This window comes from Pristis pectinata, chromosome 3, assembly GCF_009764475.1.
Source record: "Pristis pectinata isolate sPriPec2 chromosome 3, sPriPec2.1.pri, whole genome shotgun sequence".
NCBI lineage: Eukaryota > Metazoa > Chordata > Chondrichthyes > Rhinopristiformes > Pristidae > Pristis > Pristis pectinata.
The window spans coordinates 132738129-132760438 of NC_067407.1; positions in this window are offsets into that span (position 1 = coordinate 132738129).

A 22310-nucleotide genomic window follows, 5' to 3' on the forward strand; every position below is an offset into this window, starting at 1 on the left:
GTGATGGCAGCAGTTAGGGCTGTTGTGTGCTCTGTATGCAGTATGTGGGAAGTCAGGGACAGCACACTTGTCCCTGATGACCACACCTGTAAAAGGTGCATCCAGCTGCAGCTCCTGACTAACTGAGTTAGGGAACTGGAGCTGGATGAACTCTGGATCATTTGTGAGGCAGAACTAGAAATAGGCAGGAGTTTCAGGGAGATAGCCACCCCTAAAAGTCTGGAAACAGGTAACTGGGTGACTTAGGGAAGGGGTATAGACAGACAGGTCAGAGCACCCCTGTGGCTGTTCCCATCAACAATAAGTATACTGTTTTGGATACTGCTGGTGGGGATGACCTACCAGGGATGAGTGGCAGTGGTCCCATCTCTCCCACTGAGATGGGACCCTCAGCTCAGAAAGGAAGGAGGGAAAAGAAGCGAGCAGTAGTGATAGGGGATTTGATAGTTAGGGGGACAAATAGGAGGTTCTGTGGGAGAGATTGAGAATCCCGGATGGTCTGTTACCTCCCTAGTGCCAGGGTCCACGATATCTCGGATCCAGCTCTCGATATTCTCAGGCGGGAGGGTGAACAGCCAGATGTTGTGGTCCATGTAGGGACCAATGATGTGGATAGGAAAAGGGAGGAGGTCCTGCAAAGAGTTTAGAGAATTAGATGCAAAGTTGAAGAACAGGACCTCCAAGGTTGCAATCTCAGGATTGCTACCTGTGCCACAAGCTAGTGAGGCTAGAAATAGGATCATGCAAGCTAAACATGTGGCTAAGGAAATGGTGCAGGAGGGAGGGCTTCATGTTTCCAGACAATTGGGCTTGCTTCCAGGGAAGGTGGGACCTGTTCTGATGGGATGGTTTGCACCTGATCTGGAGGGGGACAAACATTCTTGTGGGTAGGTTTGCTAGTGCTGCTCTGGGGGGGTTTAAACTAGATTTGCAGGGGGAGGGGAACCAGAGTGTTAGAGCAGATAGTGAGGTAGAGGAGGGAAAAAGGTCATGTGAGAACTGCAAGTATAAACAGAAATCAAAGGTTTGTATGTGATAGAAATGTTCTCAGGTGCATCTATTTCAATGCAAGGAGTATGGTAGGTAAGGCAGATGAGCTTAGGGTGTGGATTGACATTTGGATGCCGGAGGGGCAGGACTGGCAGCTTAATGTCCCGGGGTTCTGTTTCAGACGTGATAGAGGGGGAAGAATGAAAGGGGGAGGAGTGGTATTACTAGTCAGGGAAGTATCACAGCTGTGCGGAGACAGGACAGCCTGGAGGGCTCGTCTATAGACTCCATATGGGTGGAGCTGAGGAACAGGAAAGGTGTGGCCACACTAATAGGGTTGTATTATAGACTGCGCAATAGTCAGAATTGGAGGAACAAATCTGTAGTGAGATAGCAGACTGATGTAAGAAACAGAAAGTTGTGATAGTAGGTGATTTTAACTTTCCACATATTGACTGGGACTCTCACACTGTAAGGGCTGGATGGCTTGGAATTTGTCAAATGTGTTCAGGAAAGTTTTCTAAATCAATATATAGAGGTACCAATGAAAGAGAATGCAATACTTGATCTCCTATTAGGGAACCAGACAGGTCAGGTGACAGAAGTATATGTAGGGAAGCATTTTGGGTCCAGTGACCACAATGTCATTAGTTTCAAGTTACTTGTGGATAAGGACAGGTCTGGTCCTCGAGCTGAGGTTCTAAATTGGAGAGGCCAATTTTGTGGAAATGAGAGGATCTAGGAAGACTGGATTGGGATGAGTTGTTTTCTGGCAAGGATGTGCTCAGTAAGTGGAAGGCCTTCAAAGGCAATTTAAGAGTACAGAGTTTGCATATTCCTGCCAGGATTAAAAGCAAAGTTAACAAGCATAGGGAACCTTGGTTTTCAAGGGATATTGGTGATCTGCTTAAGAAAGAGGTGCATAGCAGGTATAAGCAACTAGGAACAAATGAGGTACTTGAAGAGTATAGAAAAGTAAGAAAATACTAAAAGGAAATCAGGAAGGCAAAAAGACATGAGGTTGCTTTGGCAGATGTGAAGGTAAATCCGAAGGGTTTCTACAAATATATGAAGAATAAAAGGATAGTAAGGGACAAAATTGGTCCCCTAGAAGATCAGAGTGGTTGCCTATGTGTGGAGCCTCAGGAGATGGGGAGATCTTAAACAATTTTTTTGCATCAGTATTTACACAGGAAACATGCATAGTGGACATGGAAGGAAGGGAAACAAGCAATAGTCATGGAACATATAGAGATCAAAGAGGAGGAGGTGCTTGCTGCCTTACAGTGAATAAAAGTAGATAAATCCCCCTGGGCCTGATATTTCCTTGGACATTGAGGGAGACTAGTGTAGAAATTGCAGGGGCCCTGGCAGATGTATTTAAAGTGTCCTTAGCCACAGGTGTGGTGCCAGAGGACTGGAGGGTAGCTCATGTTGTTCCATTGTTTAAAAAGGCTCTAAAAGTAAGCCAGGTAATTACAGGCTGGTGAGCCTGACATCAGGAGTGGGTATATTATCGGAAGGTGTTCTGAGAGATTGGATATACAAGTATTTGGACAGCCAAGGGCTGATTAAGGATAGTCAGCATAGCTTTGTGTGTGGTAGATTGTGTTTAACTAATCTTGTAGAGTTTTTTGAGGAGGTTACCAAGAAAGTAGATGAAAGAAAGGCTGTGGATGTTGTCTACATGGACTTTAGTAAGGCCTTTGACAAGGTCCCACGTGGGAGGTTAGTTCAGAAGGTTCAGACACTAGGTATCCATGGAAAGGTTGTAAACTGGATTCGAAATTGGCTGTGTGGGAGAAGAGGGAGTGGTAGTGGATGATTGTTTCTCAGACTGGAGGCCTGTGACTAGTGGTGTGCCTCAGGGATCTGTGCTGGGGCCATTGTTATATCAATGATCTAGATGTGGTAAATTGGATCAGCAAGTTTGCTGATGACACTAAAATTGGAGGTGTTGTGGACAGCAAGGAAGGCTTTCAAAGCTTGCAGAGGGATCTGAATCAAATGGAGGAATGGGCCTGAAAATGGCAGATGGAATTAATGCAGACAAGTAAGGTGTTGCATTTTGAAGGACAAATCAAGGTAGGACATACACAGTAAATGGTAGGGCACTGAGGAGTGCGGAGGAACAAAGGGATCTGGGAGTTCAGATACATAATTCCCTGAAAGTGGCGTCGCAGGTAGACTGTTTTAAAAAAAAAAGCTTTTGGCATCCTGGCATTCATAAATCAAAATATTGAGTACAGGAGTTGGGATGTTATGGTGAGGTGACGAGCGGAGGGTGCTGGAAATTAATGAGGAGTGAGTTTTTCTTTCCAGTGTTCGGGATAGTGGCAAGTGACTGTGCAGGCACGTGATGTCATTCAGAAGCGCGCAGGTGATTTAAAAAGACCACCATATCAGCAGGGAGCAGAGTGGTTTGGGCTTTGGCTCAACAGGCTTCAGCGAGACTAGGTAAGAGGTGAGATTTATAGAGGGGGTAAGTTATTAGTTTATTGTTGATCTCAGTGGTATTCAGCAGTATGCATCTGGGGTTGGTCTTATGTTTGGAGTGTTAGATGTGGGGACCCTGGGAGACTACCAGCCTCCCTGATAACTACATCTGCACAAAGTGCACCAAGATGTGGCTCCTCAAGGAACAGCTTGAGTCTGGAGCAGCAGCTCGATGACCTTCCTCTGATTAGGGAGAGCGAGCAGGAAATAGACAGGAGTTATAAAGAGTTTGTAGACAGTACCTCTGTGGTGGTCCCCCTCAAACCAATATCTCATTTTAGATTCGGTTGGAGAGGATGACCTGGTAGAGGAAGACCTTGGCACCATGCCTGGTACTGTGGTCCAGCAGAGAAAGTAAAATGCAGTGGTTATTGGGGATTCTATAGTAAGGGGTACGGATAGCAGATTCTGCGAAACTGACAATGAATCTCGGATGGTGTGTTGCCTCCCTGATGCCAGGGTATGGGATATCAAGGACAGGGTCCAGAATATTGAGGGGAGGGTGAGCAGTCAGAAGTCTTGGTACATGTAGGTACCAATGACATAGGTAGGAAGAGGTCCTGAAGGAGGAATACAAGGTGTTGGGGAGAAGGTTGAGAAGTAGGAGCTCAAGGGTGGTAATCTCAGGATTACTACCAGTGCCATGTGCCAATGGTAGAAAGAATAGACAGCTCTGGCAGATGAATGTGGGGCTGAGTGACTGGTGCAGGGGGCAGGGCTTCCAATTTTTGAATAATTGTGACCTTTTTTGGGGAGGCATGACCTATTCACTAAAGATGGGTTGCACCTAAACTCCAAAGGGTCCAATATCCTGGCAGGAATGTTTAATTTAGCTGTTGGGGAGGGTTTAAACTAATCTGGCAGGGGGATGGAAACCAGGATATTAGTATACAAGATGCTAAGGTAAGGGAGGAAGTTTATAGATACAAGTCCAAGACAGTGTGCAGTGAGGATGGCAAGAAGGACAGGCAGGTGAGAAGTCAGGATAATTTGGTGAATAATAGAAGTACAACAAATCAGGATGTTAGGATAGAAGATGAGGTATATAGAAACATATCTAAGATAGTGTGTAGTGAAGATGGTAAGAAGGATAGACAGGTGTAAAGTCAGGATGATCTGCTGAACAATAGAAGTACAACAAAATTAATAGCAGATACTGGACTAAATGTACTATATTTAAATGCATGTAGCATTAGGAATAAAGTAGATGACCTAGTACTACAGGTTAATAAATGACATTGTGGCAATCACTGAGTCATGGCTTTATGATGGATGTGATTGGGAACTGAATGTCCAGGGGTACAGTGTATATGAAGGATAGGTGGGTAGGCAGAGGGGGAGGTGTGGCCATGATGGTTAGTAGCGATATAAAATCAATAGAAAGGAAGGACATTGGGTCAGAAGGGGTGGAATCCTTGTGGGTGGAGCTAAGAAATAGCAATGGTAAAAGGACAATAGTAGCAGTTATATATAGGCCCCCAAATAGCAGTCAGGAGGTGGATGATAAGTTGCAGTTTGAGATAGAAAAAGCATGCCAGAGTGACAATGTGAAGATAATATGGGGGATTTTAACATGAAGGTCGACTGGGAAGTCCAGCAAGGCAGTAGAACTCGAGAGTTTGTGGAATGTCTACAGGATGGTTTTTTGGAACAACTTGTTGATGAGCCCACCAGGGGATCAGCTGTTTTGGATTGGGTACTGTAATGAACCAGAGGTGATTAGGGAACTAAAGGTAAAGGAACCACTGGGAACTAGTGATCACAATATGATTTGAGTTCAGTTTCAAGTTTGAGAAGAAGCTGATAACTGGTGTATTGATATTTCAGTGGAACAAAGGAAATTACAATGGTATGAGAGGAGTTGGCCCAAATTGATTGGAAGAGTAAGCTGGCTGGAGGGATGGTGGAGGAGAAATGGAAGGAATTTCTACAGGAAATAAGGAAAATGCAGGATAGATATATTCCAAGAAAAAGGTTTTGAATGGGGGGGGGAAAAAAGGCACATGTGGATAATGAGAGGTGAAGGCTAAAATAAAAGCAAATGGGACAGTGTACAAAGAAGCAAAAATTAGTGGGAAAACAGAAGACTGGAGAAACTTAAAAAAAAAACCTGCAGAGAAACTAAGAAGGTCATTAGGAAAGAAAAGATGAATTGTGAAAGGAAGTTGGCGGATAACATTCAAAAGGATACTAAGTTTTTTAAATATAAGGAGTAAAAGACAGACATGGGTTGATATAGGACCAATTGATAATGGTGCAGGAGATATTATGATGGACAATAAAGAGATGGCAGAGGAATTGAATGAGTATTTTGCATCTGTCTTCACTGTGGAGGACATCAGCAATGTGCCGGTTAGTCAGGAGTCTCACGAAATGGAACTGAGTTCAGTTAAGATTACTAGAGAGAAGGTGCTAGAAAAACTAAATGGGCTAAAAACAGAAGTCTCCCAGACTGGATGAGGTGCATCCCTGGGTTCTGAAGGAGGTGGCTTTAGAGATAGCAGAGGCATTGGTGATAATTTTCCAGGAATCGATAGATTCCAGTGGACTGGAGGGTCGCAAATGTAGTTCTGCTGTATAAAGGAGGGAGGCAGCATAAAGGAAATTACAGACCTATTAGTCTGTCAGTGGTGGGAAAGTTATTGGAATCTATCCTCAAGGATGGGGTTACGGAATACCTAGAGGTGCAAGGCAAGAGGTCCTAGCCAACATGGTTTTGTGAAGGGAAGATCCTGCCTGACCAACCTATTGGAGTTTTTTTTGAAGAAATCACAGGTAGGGTGGATAAGAGGCTGTGGGTGTTGTGTATTTAGACTTTCAAAAGGCCTTTGACAAGGTGCCTCATAAGAGACTGATTAATAAGATGAGAGGTCATGGAATTACAGGTAGGATAACAGAATGGGTGGAGCATTGGCTGGTTGGCAGGAAGCAAAGGGTGGGAATAAAAGGATCTTGTTCTAGTTGGCTACCGGTTACTAGTGGTGTGCTGCAGGGGTTAGTGTTGGGGCCGCTCCTTTTTACCTTGTACATTAATGATTTGGATGATGGAGTAAATGGTTTTATGGCTAAGTTTGCGGATGACACCAAGATAGGTGGAGGAGTAGGGAGTATTGAGGAGATGGGAAGTTTGTGGAGAGACCGAGATAGTTTAGGAGAATGGGCAAGGAAATGGCAGATGAGATTCAATGTTGAGAAATGTGCAGTTGTTCACTTTGGAAACAGAAATGGGCAGATTATTATCTAGAAGGAGAGAAAATTCAAAGTACAGAAGTACAAAGGGACTTGGGGGTACTTGTGCAGGATACCTTAAAGGTTAACCACCAGGTCAGATCAGTGGTAAAGAAAGTGAATGCTATGTTGGCACTCATTTCGAGAGGTATAGTGTATAAAAGCAAGGAAGTGTTGATGAGGCTCTACAGGGCGCTAGTGAGGCCTCATTTGGAATACTGCAGTTTTGGGCCCCATTCCTTAGAAAGGATGTACTGATGTTGGAGAGGGTTCAGAGGAGATTTACAAGGATGATTCCTGGAATGAAAGGGCTTGCATATGATGAGTGTTTGTTGGCTCTTGGACTGTACTCACTGGAGTACAGAAGAATGAGAGGGGACCTCATAGAAACATTTGAAATGCTGAAAGGAAAGGACAGAGTAGATGTGGCTAGGCTGTTTCCCTTGGTGGGTGAGTCCAGGACCAGAGGGCACAATCTTAGAATTAGAGGGTACAGTTTCAAAACAGATGAGGAGAAATTTCTTTAGCCAGAGGGTGGTTAAATTGTGGAATTCCTTGCCAGGTACAGCAGTGCAGGCCAGATCATTGGGGGTGTTCAAGGAAGATAGATATCTAAATAGTTGGGGTATCAAGGGATATGGGGATAAGGCCAGAAATTGGGATTAGAATAGTTTTTCTTTCTCTTCCCCCATTCTCATTTTCCCTTTTCCTTGGAGCAGACTCGATGGGCTGAATGACCTGCTTCTGCTCCCTTGTCTTGTGATCTTGAGGTTGTATAAGTCACTGGTGAGGCCAAATTTGGAGTATTGTGTGCAGTTCTGGTCCCCTAACTATAGGAAGGATATCAGTAAGATCAAAGGAGTGCAGAGATTTTCTAGAATGTTGCTGGGTCTTCAGGATTTGAGTTACAGGGAAAGATTGAACAGGTTAGGACTTCATCCTTTGGAGCACAGAAGAATGAGGAGATTTGATAGAGGTTTACAAAATTGAGGAGTATAGACAGTTAATGCAAATGGGCTCTTTCCACCTAGATTAGGAGAGGTAAGTATGAGAGGACATGGCTTTAGGGGAAAGGTTTAGGGGGAACTTCTTCACTCAGTGGTGGGAGTATGGAATGGGCTGCCATCTGATGTAGATGTGGGCTCACTCTTAAGCTTTAAGAATAAATTGGATAGATACATGGACAGGAGAGGTCTGGAGAGTTATGGACTGGGTGCAGGTAAATGGGACTAGTGGAATAATGTTTTGGCACAGACTAGAAGGGCCAAATGGCCTGTTCTGTGCTGTAGTGTTCTATGAGAATGAGGGGAAATCTTAGAGGTATACAAAATTGAGGGGTATAGATAGGGTGAATGCATGCAGGCTTTTCCCCTTGGGTTGGGTGAGACTAGAACTAGAGGTCAAAGTTCAAGGGTGAAAGGTGAAATATATAGGGGGAATCTGAGAGGAAACTTCACTCAGGGTGGTGCAAGTGTGGAACAAGCTGCCAGCGGAAGTGGTAGACGTGGGTTCAATTGTAATATTTGAGGTTTGGATAGGCACATGAATGAGAGAGGTAGGGAGGACTATGGTCCGGGTGCAGGTAGATGGGACTAGGCAGAAAACCAGGTCAGCATGGACTAGATGGGCTGAAGACCCTGCTTCTGTGCTGTAGAGCTCTGACTCTATGACATGGTATATTTCAGGCAGTCAATCATGACCTTTGCCTCACTAGTATGTCCTGAGGTCAGACTGGCATTTACTGCTCCACTTTGCTGACTTAAGTCTTGATGGACACCAATGACTATCCTTCGTGGTGATAATGTCTGCAACTGCCCAAAGTTAATTACTGCTATCCTCTCTTGCTCAAGATCATCAGCATGTTTTGTTCCATTGCTGATCAGACACAAAGCCTCCCTCATCTACATTATCTCAAGAGCAGAGGAAATATAATTCTCTTTAGTTGTGTACCGCTGAAGGGAGATACTGTTTACTGCCTGTAATACTCAAACAACTTTTGAGAAACAATTTCAGTTTGATTGTCCTGAACACTTGCTATTCACAACGGCACTCCCAGAGGGAGCCACTTTACCCAGCCTCAGGAACACCAAGCACTACATTCACACAGCTATGAACTTAAACCAACAGGATCTGATCTGGGGTGTATCTGGAAGCAGCACCAATGGGTCCCAAACCTTCTTAATTGGATAATGTTAATTATATTTTTTATAGTTTCATTTTCTGGGATTTGGGCATTGCTGGTAATGCCAGCAGTTATTACCCATCCCTAACTGCCCTTGAGTGAGGTGACTTGCTGGTCCATTCAGAGGGTGTTTCAGAGGCAAACAGACAGTGGTCTATAGTCACAAATATACATCCCCTTAAGTACATATGTGAAAATCCAATAGTTTCACTACCAAGACTAGCTGTTTTACCAAGACCTCTCTTTTTAAACTCCAGATTATTAACATTCCACAGCTAAAAATGAGCTGCTGCAGGAACTCAGTGGGTCAGACAGAACATGTGGGGGGAAGTGGACAGTTGGCAGTTAGGGTTATGGTCCTGAAACTTTGACTGTCCATTCCCCACCCCACCCCACAGATGCTGCCTGACCAGCTGTGTCCCTCCAGCAGTTTGTTTTTGCTCCACACTCCAGTATCTGCAGTCTCTTGCAGTCCCTTTAAATTCCACAGCAGCCACAGTGGAACTGAAATGCCAACAATTCCTTCACTCCCACAGATGCTGCTCAACCTGCTGAGTTCTTCCAGCAGATTGTTTGTTGCTGCAAGTAATTTAATTGTTCTGGCATCAACGTGTTGGCTCAGGTTCTGATGAAGGGTCCTGACCTGAAACATTAACTGTTTCTCTTTCCAGTTATTGCCTGACCCACTGAGTGTTTCCAGCTTATTCTGTTTTTATTTGAGATTTCTAGCTTCTGCAGCCTTTTGGTTTTCATTAGTTCTGGTACTTGTTTTCAGAATCTTCCAGATACATAACATTCCAAAGCCTCAATCTGAGTTTGCAGAAATGCTTTATTAAAAACTTATCATATCAAAGCATCACCCTCCATTCACTGCTCCCTCAGCGTGAGGCAGCTTGTCTCAACCATTTCATGTCCTTTAGATGAAAACTGAGGCCTGTCAACACTCTCTCTGGTGGATGTAAAGGAGTCAACACCATTCTCCCAAAAATACAAGGTAGCTTTCCCTACGAATATTAATCCTTCAATCAACTTCATCAAAATCTAGGAATTGTACATTGTTGTCTGTGGGAGCTTGCTGTGCATGTACTGATTGGCCTTTGCATTTGTCTATGTCACAAAATTAATCACACTTCAAATGTACTGCAAAGGGTGGAAGTGCCTTGAATATCCTGGGCTGTTTTCCTTTTATGTATTCATTATTTGGGATACGGTGGTCATTAGTTTGGCCACCATTTATTGACAATCACTTATTGCCCCTTGAGGTCGTAGAGCACAGAAATAGGCCCTTCAGCCCACTGTGCTTATGCTAACCAACCTAATCCCATTTTCCAGCACACCTCCCCTAGCCTTCTCTGCCATGGTGTTTCAAGTGCTCATCTAAACACCTCACCACTGTAAGTGTATCTGTGTCACCATCCCCTCAGCCACTGAGATCCAACCACATTGTGTGGGGGAAAAATCCTTTCTTAATCCCCTCTAAACCTCTTATTCCTTAACTTAAATCCTGATGAAGGTTCTTGGCCCAAAGCGTCGACTGTCCATTTCCCTCCATAAATGCTGCCTGACCTGCTGAGTTCCTCCATTATTTTGTGGGTGTTCTTCAGATCTATGTCCTCTGGTTATAAATGCATCTGATAGGGTAAATAGTAAGAAACTTTTCCCCTTATCTGTACCCTCATAGTTTTGTACATCTCTATCAGTCCCCACTCAGCTGTCTCCACCCTAAAGAAAATGGCCATTCACCCCACTGTGTCCACGCCACCCACCTACACTAATCTTATTTACCCTCTGTAGGGTCATAGCCTGCTTTAGCAATTCAATTACTTGTCTAAATGTCTCAAGTGTTGAGGGTATATACCTTCACCACCTGCTCAGGCAGCACATTCCAGACTCCAATATTCCCCCTCAGATCCTCTCTACACTTCTTACCCCTCACAAACCTCTGCCCTCTTGTCTTTGACATGTCTACAATGGGAAAAAGATTTTTACAATCTACCCTATCTTTCTCCCTCAATTTTATATGCCTCTATCTGGTCATCCCTCAGCCTCCTCTATTCCAAAGAAAACAAACCCAGTGTTGTCTACTCTCTCCTTTTAACAGTGATTCTCCAATCCTGGTGAAGATCCTCTGCACCCTCTCCTACACAATCATATCCTTCCTAGAGTGGAGACCAGAACTGCACGCAATATTCTAGGTGTAGCATAAACCAATGTTTTAGGACTTTATTTCCTGGAGTGCTGGAGAATGAGGGGAGATCTTATAGAGGTGTACAAAATCATGAGAGGTATAGATATATAGGGAAGACTTCAGGCTTCTGTACCTCCTGCCTGATGTTAGCTGCAAAAAGATGGCATAGCTGATGGTGGGGATCTTTGATGATGGATGTTGCCGCCTTGAGGCAGTACCTTCTGTAGATACTACCAATGGTATCTACAACAAATTTCCCATCATAGGTCAGTGATAATAAATCTGATTCTAATGGGGAGGGATGTACCTGTGATGTATTGGGCAGAGTCCATGACTCTCTGCAGCTTCTTACATCCCTGCACATTGCTGTACCAGACCATGATGCAACCTGTCAGGATACTTTCAACAGTACAACTGTAGAAGTTTGTTAAGAGTGTTCGGTGACAAGCCAAACCTCCTTAACCTTCTAAGAAAGTAAAGACGCTGGTGTGCTTTCCTTATGATTACATCTATGTGCTGGCCCATGACAGATCATCTGATGGGTTACTGCCTAGGAATTTAAAGATGGTACACACTACAGCTACAATGTGCTGGCAGTGGAGGGAATGAATGTTTAGAGTCATTGGTGGGGTGCCATAATTTTCCTAACAAATGGCAGACTGTAAGTTTGCATGGATTTGACTCTGCCACAATATTCCTGCTATTAATCATCTCGTTGAAAGCTGATTCACGTAGTGTCAGACTATCAGTGTTCATCAAACAGCAGGAGAAATATCAGCAGCTGGATCCAGTTCAAGGTTATATCTAGCCTTAAAGCTTAAACATCTGATATATAAAAAAAAGTAGACACTTTACAATGGATTTTGATTCAAATTTGTTTTTATAAAAATATTTATCAGTAGCAGACTGGGGATGGTGGAATAGGGAACAGGATTAAAACTCAATGTAATTTAAACTTCTAACAACACTAAAGCAAAATACTGCAACTGCAGGAAATATAAAATAAATATTCAGGTGGTCAGGCAGCACGTGAAGTCAATGATCTTTAACCTAATTAGAAATTGAGAGATAAAACAAGTGTAAAGATGGAAGGATGGTGGAAGGCAGTAAAGGACAAGAGGGGAAGGTCTATGCAGGAGCAATAAAATGGCAGGATCCAATGGTGCATTGCTAAGCAGTCTGCAATGGCCCAAAACCAGGTCCAGATGAGATACAAATGGGAATAGCAGCATCATTAGCTGAAACTGTTAACTCTCAAATGCTGCAATTTAGAACCTCTGTTGCTTTAAAAATAAGAACTAATTTGATAAGGAGTTATATTTGTAAATGTGATATTTGACAGCAATGGTGAAAATTATTCACTTCCCCACCAAGCCCACCCCTGCTGGGATGCAGAGTTCAAAAGTATAAGCAGCCCTCTGGACATTTGGACAAGGGCTCTTTTTAGCATTGGGAGTATCAGCAGGATATTGAGACATGAACATAGTTGCCAAAAGGAACAAACACATCCCATACAGATCATTTCCTAGAAGAGCATCCTCTCAGACTGTCCCAAGCTGTTTCCTGGACTAATTGTTTGAGGTGTAACCATATATTCTTGGCAAATGTGGCAACCAGTTTGAAAATCCCAAGTGTAACCTGATTTGGTCAGTCAGGGAATAAACAAGAAGAGAAACTGCAAGGATGCTCCAACTTCTTTTTGAATGATAAAAGCATTTAAAAAAAAATACATGCACAAAGCCTCCATTTTACATCAATGGTATCGTCCAGTACTGTACGAGTAAACACCATCCAAGTCAAGCAGACAGAGGAACCTCAGAATATAGAAGTCCCACTATACCCTGTCTCTTGACTGTTTACCCCCATTGTCCCAACCCAAAAACCATTCTAGACAAGAATTTTCTCTATGGTGCAGTTACTGACATCAAACCTAAGGCACCCTGACTTCATTCCAAAATTGTCCAAAAGTTAACATTTTCACTTAGTATCTTAAATGCCTCCATAAAATCCTCTGTTAGGGGCGAAGCTTTTAGGGCACTTCATTAATGAGATTCCCCCAACAGGACAGAGATCCAGTGAGATTTGGTGATGCTATTGGGGAAGGTTTAAACTTAGGTGTATTGGGGGTTGGGAACCAAATGGGAGTTTCAGAAGGGAGAGAGGGGCAACATCAAATACAATAGATCAGGGCTTAGTAAGGGCAAACAGAATGAGTTTGGAATGTAGAAGGAACAAAGGCTGGTTAAGGAAAAATAAAACTTGGGCAGTCCTTAATTGTGTATAGTTCAAGGAACCAGCATAGCAACACAAGTTAGCACTGTGCTTAACTGTTCCAGATCTGGGTTTGATCCTGACCTCTGGTGTAGTATGTGGAATTTGAATGTTTTTCCTATGACTAATTGGGTTTCTGCCAGGTGTTCCAGTTTCCTCCCAAAGGTTTGTTGGTAGATTAACTGGCTACTGTATATTACCCCTGTAATAAGTAAATGGTGAAAGAATCCAAACAGAGTTTATGGGCATGAGAGAGAGAACAAAATTCAGAGCCAGAGGGAAGTAAGGAGGGTGAATGAGACAGATGGGATTGTTCCACTGGAAGACAGCATGGAGTCAATGTGCCGAAAGACTTACTTCTGTGCTGTGATTGGAAAGTAAGGAATTTTGGAAAAGTCAGTTAACTGTGGGCACAATGTCAGGGGCATCACTGGCTTTAAGATGTGCAAACTTAACAGGGCAGTAAGGTATCGTAAGAGTATAGAAGGTTTTAGGGAATGAACTTGGTCAAATGGAAGTGGTGGAAGTTTGGAAAATAATGTGGTAGAGATCATGTAATGTATCTACAAAAAGGACAAATATAGTGAAGAAAAGGTTTTAAATTGTAGGAAGGTAATAATACCTAGCCGAGATATGAATTAACAGAATGGGAATGGGAACATCTACCAAGTTAACTAGTGTCAGAGTAGCAAGAGGCATTTGAGGAGGAGATAGTGATGGTACAAACTAATGTATTCCCAATTAAAGGGGAAACTCTCAAATCGAGAACCCATGGATATGAAGCACATATGGGATAGGATAAGGCAAGAAACAAGCAGGTCAAATAACAAGAGTCCAACTGTACAAAAGGTGGACAGATGTACAGTGTGAAAATCAAGGAAGAAATTAGGAGAGCAAAAAATTGTGCAGGAAAAACTGAAAATAGCAAGGAAAATCCTAAGATTGTCTTATTTAATTTGAGAACGAAAAGAGGATAAAGGAATGAGTAAGGCCCAATTAGAGACCAAAATAGTAGCCTCTGTGAAGGTGGAGCACATTTGCCAGGCTCCAATGGATACTTTGCATATTTTCACAGTAGTACAATTCAGACAGACATTCACAACATGTAAGCATGTCATGTATTGGAAATGATAAACTAAGGTTGAAGGGAGCTGTTAAAAGGATCTGGAGACACAAGACTGCAGATGCTGGAATCTAAAGCAACAAACAAATTAGCTGGAGGAACTCAGCAGGTCAAGTAATGTCTGTGGTGGGGAAAGGAATTGTCAATGTTTGGGTCAAGACCCTACATTGCGACTGATGAAGCTCCAAATGAAATCTTTCCCTTGCTCTTAAATAGAAAAAAATGACAGCATAGGTTCTATTATTTCTAATCCACTTTGTAAAATGTAAAGGCAGAGGATTGGAAGATGGTTTGTGTGCTAATGTTGCTTAATGAAAAGAGAAAACGATGGACCAAATAATTAGATGTAGATGATAGGTGCCAGAAACTGAAGTTCTAAGAATAAAACAAGTTTAAAAAAACAAAGTTTTACAATAAACAATTCTTTAATGCTGCCATCACATCATTTTGTTCAAAAAAATAAAGTACAAGAACTACTTTTAAAGTATGCAAGGTTTGGAATAGTAAAGGGCTTGCTACCTACATATTTTAATTAAATATTTAACTGGAATTAATCTTACAGCTACTGGAGTGAAAAACATACTTTGGATGAGGTATTTTGGATGAATTGACCTGGATTATCAATAGTACCCTATGTCATAATTAAAAGGCACCTCACAGATGTACCCTGGCAATCAGGTACTTGTGTTCTGTACCAACCAAGAGATAATGCTGTGCAGGCTTGCACAACCTTTACCCAAGATACAACGACAGCAACATGGTGCCCACAACTCATGCTCAGTAAAGTAGTGCTCCACAAGGCAAGAACCAATATATTTGGAGCATCATATTTAACCATTCAGTCCCACATTTAAATTAACAGCAAATATACTTTACTGCCCCCAAAATGCATAGAAAATCCAGTTTTCTTTTTAAACAGTGACATTACCAATTCCTATTAGACCAAATAAACAGAGTAAGAGGACGTTTCTGTTTTAGGGTGCTGCCACGGTATTAATGGTTGCCTTGCAGAAGAATCTTATTTGGCAGACAGGAATCAAATTTTCCCCTAGCCCTGGTGTGGCTCTCAGCTACTCCCCCTCTCCAACCAGTGTCATTAAATACCTTTGCATAGCCTCAAACTGCAATGCAGCTCAGGGAAGGACCAAGAGATGGAAGGATTACCATCTGAACTGTGTTAGAAAATCTATTACAGAGAGATAATAGATCAGGTTTAGTGCAAGGGTGTGCATTGGCTAAGATACTTACACTGGCATATTAACAAAATTGTGCTCAAAGTCCAGCAACTCAAGGGAAACGGGCATATCATTGTAACATTAATGGGCGAGATTCAATTAGAAAGCCATTTGAATATTTTCCTAAAGTACTGCTAGTATTCAGAGAGTTAGTGGGACTGCACACATTTTTGAGAACAATTTCTGGCAATAGGGCAACTACAAGTCTGTTTACAGAAATGAACCAAGCAGCAGCCTCATACTGCTCACCTTTCTTCAGTGATGCACACTGCCAAAATATTTCTTAACACTTTAAGCAACACACCTTTACCAAAACAGTAGGCAAAATGTGCTGCAACAAACCAGGCAGAGTGGGCAGATTTGAATCCATTTGTTCTTCCAACTTCCTTTACTGACCTCTCAGTTAACATGTCTCCTCAGACAGAAGCATCAAAAAAAATGGGGAACATACAACTCATCGGACTGGAATTAACTTTATATAAACAACAACGGCAATTGATCTTGACAGCAGTTGTGTTGCTGGTGAGAGTCAGGCAGTGTCAGGAATACTACTAAACAGCAACACAATTCTTGGCTAGGTGTCAAGAGCTCCTATGTGAAGCATAATTAGAATTATTTAGGGATCAGCTTCAATCGAAATTATACAGGTTCCAAGTAGTGTCACAATGTTAACATTCAAGGATGCTAAAAGAAAAGGCCTGATAATATTACTGTACATGTTCATGATGTGTGATAATTATATCAAGTGCATTTGACGTAAATTAACTGTGGGCTGACTAGCAAGTTCTGATTGGCGTGGTACCCAAGGAGGCTTTACGTACAAGATTGCCGAGCACTGAGACACAATGTCCCTTTAAGTAACCTCGTACAAGTTTAGGATAGTCTGTAATACCCCATTTACAAATGTTCTAAGGCACACAACAGTGCAGAGTATCAACTGCATGGACAAATTGCTAAGGTTTGCTGAGATGAATAATGAGTCTGAAAATAAAACAAAAGGCAAAGAAGAAGGGTTTGGACCAGCTTGGGAGCGTTACATCATTCATGCCCAGCTGGCTGGAACAGCACATGATCAAAACACCATCTCCTTAGAATACTGCAAATCACTTCCAGAGGGAAAACTTCCCTCAAAATCCCAGAGTCAAAATTATTTCATATTTAAAAAAAAAATTGACATTGGATATTTCTCTCAAATTGCATGATTCACAATAGCCTAAGCATACATTTTAAAGTGCTAATTCCTCCTAGAATGTAATTAACTAGAGTTCCAAGGTTAAAAAATTCTTCAGATGCAATTACTGACATTAAAGTTTAAAAAGACAATGTACAATATCAGCTGAATGGGGCACCCTGATGGTCTGCCAGGTAGTATTGGTTTGTTCCACTTACTAGTCAATGCAGCTGAAGGGGTCTTGTACTCTGCCCCATGAACACTAATTATTTCATTTTTAAAAAAATCAAACTCCCTGTTCAGAAAATGCTGGTGAAAAACTTATTGCTCACTATGTTTTATATGTTATGTCCAGCAACAACATTTTAACTTTACACTTTGCAGACTGGTACAGTTTTGGAAGCCTTTCAAAAGGATTTTTCCTAAATAGAAGTATTTAGAAAATAGAGAATATTTTTAACAGAGTCTAGCAACTGTTTTATATTTTAATTAGAGTGTGGGATGGAAAATTATGCAAAAAAAAAGCCATTGAGCATCCCCAGCAAATAACTAGTAGCAAATTGATAGCTTCATTACTGTACCAGTCTACTTCAAAGACTGCTTAAAAAGATAAAATTACTATTATAACAGGAGCATTAGTGTTGATCCCAGTTTTGGCAACATGGGAATTTGTAAACAATTATCGAAAATACTGTTTTATGAACCTTATAAAGCAAGTTCTTTGCAGTGACCCCTCTTCAAGCCTCAGAAAGTGGTTGATGTCGATGTCCATCTCACACACACACACACACACAAAAAACAATGCCGACTACAAAAACATGGAACAGTTGATTCTAGGTAAAGCATTGAGAAAAATGAAAAACAAAACTCCAGAACATTCAGCACCCTGCAGAACAGTTCCTAGTGATTGTGATAGTTACTTTTTTTCCTTAAAATATAAAAGGTCAGTTGCAAGTCTACAAAGTCAGTCTTGAGTCACTGTGCAGGATCATAATTTGGTGTGGTGGCCTGGTCTTGCCAAGGTTGACCGAGACGTGGACGCTGAAGCGGTGGTTGAAGCCACTGCATCTTCGGCCTCCTCGAGCTCCTCCTGCAGCTCCTGGCTCACACTGGTCTGGAGGGCCGCAGGCGTCAGCCATTCTTTTGGCAAGCAGCTCTGCAGAAATGGAATGCAGGAACTGAAGTGAGCCAGCCGGTTGACCCACCGAGGGATCTCCTTCCCACACAGGATCTGTTTGTTAAGAAAATAAAAATTGGGCATTTTTAGAACGTTTCCAAATGTACAGCTTTTAGAATGGAAAAGCATCTATTCTTCAGGGACAAATGAAAGTGCTGATTTGCAAACAGCTGAAGACTGAAGGTTAGGTGTGCACAGCACTACACAAAAACTTCTCTTGCTTAAATTTGTTCTTCTATTCAACTTCTGAAAGACTCTTGTTACTCTCCAGGACGTTGTTCAAGTAATCACTCTTCCTGTGTAATCTCAAACGAGGAATACTAAAGACCTATGCTTGCTGGCTCCAGTGGCAAAAAATTGGTGCAGACTTCAGGATGTTTGCATGTTGTAACATTCAATGACCTTTGCTTACAAATGTTCAGAGGAACTGCAAAGAGAATTATAGCAGAGTCAAGGCTCAAGCCTGTCCTCAATTATGTGCACTGATTTCCATCACCAATTTTTCCCTACCAAGCCCATAAACATAGGAAGCCACTGTAGTGTTTCTGCAGTGACCCAACAAGGGGTCAGGTAGCTCGGGACGGACTGAAGATCAACGTGGAATATCCCAGTTTTGTGGCCCAACTTACAGTGGAAGAGTGAATTCATTTAAAGGAAGTTTTCTCGGAGCAATAACATTTGATTACATCAGCTCAGGACAACCGACCCAAAAGAAATGATGAAAAGCTGAAATGCTGGAAATAAATAGGTCAGATTATACACTTGGAGAGAGAATTAGTTAATATTGCAGGTTGAAAGGTCATCGACCTGAAACATTATCTGCTTGTCTCTCCACAGATGCTGCCTGGCCCACTAAGTATCTCCAACATTTTGTGTTTTTATTTTGATACCTGTATGTAACCAATTATGCTCCATGTATCTTTCATACATGCACTGTGTCCATTTGTTTAATCTACCCTGGTTGTGAAGAATAACAAGCTAATGCAATCTGTCCATAATCAAGAGCCTGTTGGCAACCTTGACTCTGTCACTGTACTCTTTCTCAAATAAAAGACACCGAGGATTTCAGCACATGACCAAGGCTGACTTTCATGAACAGAAGTGGGACTGTTGCAACGTTAAAGATGCCTCCTTTGGATGAGACAATAATCAGACATCTGGAATTCTCCTGACGTTATTTAATGGAGAACTGGGGAGTTTCTCCTAGTAAATCTGGTTTTCATTTATACCACAACCAACAAAACAGGAACATTACCTTTTCTCACTTCATTTGTGATTCAGGGGAACAATCTAACAGCTAGGTTTACTGGCAAGTAAATGCTGCATGACTGCACTGTTGGTGACCAACTTAGCCTTAATTATTTGGAGTGGACACCCTTTTTTGGGATAGGATAAATCTGAGCAAATTTCTGTATCATCCTGCAGATGCCAATGTATTCACGTTCTGAACAGCTTGGGTAGAAGGAAGGCTAGTTTGGGAGTACAAGACTTCAGCACTAACAGGCAAGATGTTGTCTGCTCTTGTGGCCTTTGCTGCGTCCAGTGCTCTCAACAATTTTTGGAACCAAACTTGCTGAAGACTGGCTGCTGTGATGATGGAGACTGGAGGAAGCCACAAGAAAGCGTACTGCCACAGAGTCAAGGCTGCCAACAGGCTCTTGACTATGGACAGATTGCATTATTTTCTTAGTCCTCACAACCAGAGTGGATTACACAACACTTCTGGTTGAAGATGGGTGCAAATGCTACAGTCTCATCATTCATGAACACTTGTCATTGTTATTGTCATTGTTAAGGATAAGCATGTTTTTGGATTATCTTTCTACTCTTAGCTATTTAATTCCCACCACCATTTCTGATTAGATATGGCAAGACTGCAGAACTTTCATCTAATCAGTAAGTTGTGGGAACACAGTAAATGCACTCAACCAAAACCAAAAACAGTAAATGTTTCCAATCTCCATTCACACATCTGTAACTTGATAATATTCTTTGAAGATTCCAAACATTCTCAAAATTTTGGGCAGTTCCCACTCAATTGCTGACTGATGGCTGACTGATGGGCAAGTTTTGAATAAGTAGTTGCTAAACTCCAAAGCCGTGAATGACAGAATACTTCGACGTGCTTCGAGAGGCTGGTCATGACACATATTAACTCCAGTCTCCCAGAAAACCTCAACCAACTGTAATTCACCTACTGCTGAAACAGGTCTACAGCAGATGCCATCTCCCTGGCCCTACACTCATCTCTGGAGCATCTGGACAGTAAAGACACCTACGATAGACTATTGTTTATTGACTACAGCTCCACCTTCAATACCATCATTCCAAGCAAACTCATCTCCAAACTCCTAAACCTGGGACTCAACACCTCGCTTTGCAACTGGATCCCTGACTTCCTGACCAACAGACAGCATTCAGCCAGGATAGGTAGCAATACCTCCCCCACAATTATCCTCACCACTGATGCCCCACAAGGCTACATTCACAGCCTCCTACTCTGCTTGATATACATTCATGACTGTGTGGCCAGATTCTGCTCTAACTCCATCTACAAGTTTGCAGATGATACCACCGTCGTGGGCCGTTTCTCAAATAATGATGAATCAGAGTACTGGATGGAGATAGAGAGCCTAGTAACATGGTGCCATGACAACAACCTTTCCCTCAATGTCAACAAAACAAGAGCTGATTATTGATTTCAAGAAGGGGGTGGTGCACATGCTCCTGTTTACATCAACGGTGTCAAGGTTGAGAGTTTCAAAAACATCACCAATAGCCTCTCCTGGTTGACACCACAGCCAAGAAAGCTCACCAGCACCTCTACTTCCTCAGGAAGCTAAAGTAATTTCGCATGTCCCCTTGGACACTCACCAATTTTTATCGATGCACCACAGAAAGCATCCTATTTGGATGCATCATAGCTTGGTATGGCAACTGCTGACTAGGACTGCAAAAGATTGCAAAGAGTTGTGGACACAGCTCAGCACATCATGGCAACCAGCCTCCCCTCCATGGACTCTGTTTACACTTCTTGCTGCCTCAGTAAAACAGCCAGCATAATCAAAGACCCCACCCCAGACATTCTCTATTTTCCCCCCTCCCATCGGGCAGAAGATACAAAAGCCTGAAAGCACATACCACCAAGCTCGAGGACAGTGACGATCCCACTGTTAAGACTATTGAATGGTTCCCTTGTACATTAAGATGGACTCTTGACCTCACAATCTACCTCATTGTGACCTTGCACCTTATTGTCTACCTGCACTGCACTTTCACTGCACTGTAACTTTATTCTGAACTCTTGGTTTTATCTTGTACTACCTCAATGCACTGTTATAATGAATTGATCTGTATGCACGGTGTGCAAGACAGGTTTTTCACTGTACCTCAGTACATGTGACAATAATGAACCAATTTACCAATTAACCAAAAACATAGAACCAGATTGTGATGTATATAAACTTAACCATCAACCTGTAATCAATGGGAAAATCAGTTAGCTATTACAGCGCCAGTGATCAGGGTTCAATTCCCGCCTGTCTGCAAGGAGTTTGTACATTCTCTGTGACTGCGTGGGTTTCCTCTGGGTGCTCCGCTTTCCTCCCACATTCCAAAGACGTATGGGTTAGTAGGTTAACATGGGTGTAATTGGGCAGCATGGGCTCGTTGGATCAGAAAGGCCTGTTACTGTGCTGTATGAAGTTTTAAAGTTTAATAAACAATGAAGGCAAGGATGCTGAAAATGCACAAAGGATCTTTAAACACTTGTATTTAATACTTTTAAAACAGTGCACTATCCCAAGTGGACACACAGAAGCATTACCAGATAAAATTCAATGGTGTCTCACATGTGATATTAAGGCAGATGACCAGAAGCTTGGTCAAAAACAGGGCTTGAATCAATCCAAAAAGACAAGGATGAAGATTGAGAGCTTGCTACCAATTATGGAGCAATTAAAATCAGGGATGTCCAAGAAAGTACAGTTACTTTAGTTGCAATGCTGGCAAGTTAGAGACAGTAGATGAAACATGAATGGATTTGAAATAAGGATGTGAATTTGAAATTAAGGCACTACTGAACAGGGACATTATGTCTATGCTGATGTGTTATGATACCAGCAGCAAAATTTGGAGGTTGAATAAAGAGGCTGACCAGGAATGGGTTGGAATAGAAGCATCTAACAAAGATTGAGGGTTTCTGCAGCAGGGATAGAGTTAAGTGGTGTTATTTTGCACGGAGGTAGAA